This window comes from Poecile atricapillus, chromosome 2, assembly GCF_030490865.1.
Source record: "Poecile atricapillus isolate bPoeAtr1 chromosome 2, bPoeAtr1.hap1, whole genome shotgun sequence".
Taxonomy (NCBI): domain Eukaryota; kingdom Metazoa; phylum Chordata; class Aves; order Passeriformes; family Paridae; genus Poecile; species Poecile atricapillus.
In genome coordinates this window covers 63033452-63034668 of record NC_081250.1, presented here as the reverse complement: position 1 = coordinate 63034668, position 1217 = coordinate 63033452, and the positions used below count along the sequence as shown (strand labels likewise).

The window sequence follows — 1217 nt, the reverse complement described above, 5'->3', positions numbered from 1 at the left end:
GATGGAACAGCCCCGCACTTGCACTGAAAAGCAGGAAGATATTCTTCCTATGTTGCCTCCCAGGGTTTATTTGGGTAGGCCCTGTGTCGATGCTGTTTTTAGTACAAGCAGGTGGCCCAAGTGCTTGTCACTGGGAGTCGGCAGTGGCCGGAGGACAAGGTCATGCCTGTGCTCCAGAGCTGTTAGCTCATGATGAGCCTCAGGGGAGTATCGTGTTGTAATCAATTACTTTCAAAAACTGTGTGGTCTTTGGCAGTGGTAAGGCTGCCTTATAATACCCCTATGGTAAATATTTATGTATGGGGAGGAGTGTCTGTGTACCCCAGAAACTTAAGCAGTTTATCATTACTTGTACTAGTGTATGATTGTCAAGAGAAACTGATAGAAGAGGCTGCCAATCAAACAGATAAATTGCTTATGTATTATCTGTCTCATCTTACCAAACAGCAACTAGATATTAAACTGTCTTAAAAATACAAACGAAAGCATTGCTTTATTTCTGTCTTTCTCTTTTGCTTCTCAGAGGAGTTGATAACTCAGTACAGTGTAAGGCTCTTGAAAAGGGTGTTTTTCACATGGTGAAAGAGGACAACAGAAAGGTCATAACATGCCAGATCTGATGGTCATTTAACTCTGTGTTTTCCATATTTGCTGCAGTGGAGCTGAAAACATAAATTCCATGTATTTTGCTTTCTTCCTAGTGTTGCAATGTTTTGTTCTGAGAATAGTCCCCGATTTCATAATGTCCATCTTTGTGTTCAGCAGCTCCATTGAAGTGCCCTTGTTACAGTGCCCTGTCTTTAAGTGATATTTTCATCTGTGGTGTAACCTCCTTTATTTTTTTGCCATTGGGAACCTGTATCTCAGAACCGCAGTGGCAGAGGCTGTGGAAGGTATTTTTTTATTTTTTTTTCCCTTTAGTATTCCCATGTAGCCAGAACACAAGTTGAGCTGGTTTGCCCCTTCTTCCTTCCTACACCATGCAACCTAATTTCTTGGTGTTCTGAATTACTCTATTCTGCACCCCACCAAAGTGGTAATAGAAGTAATTTGGTGATGTTGAGACTTTAGCTTAAAACTCTCTAATTCTCAAAACTCAAAGAAAGTATTTTTGGTGTCAAGTTGTTGCCAACTTGTTAACTACACATAAATGCTTACAAAGTAGAACAAGTTGAATTTCATGAAATTGTGAGGGGGAAGGTTTTCCAGGGCTTCTA

The 1217-nt window shown here is 40.6% G+C and overlaps 1 protein-coding gene across 1 annotated transcript in view; it reads left to right on the top strand.

The window, feature by feature from the left end:
- The window catches only part of DTNBP1 (dystrobrevin binding protein 1), a 63848-nt gene that overhangs the window by 703 nt on the left and 61928 nt on the right, over window positions 1-1217 (top strand). The gene's annotated exons all lie outside the window — the stretch shown is intronic.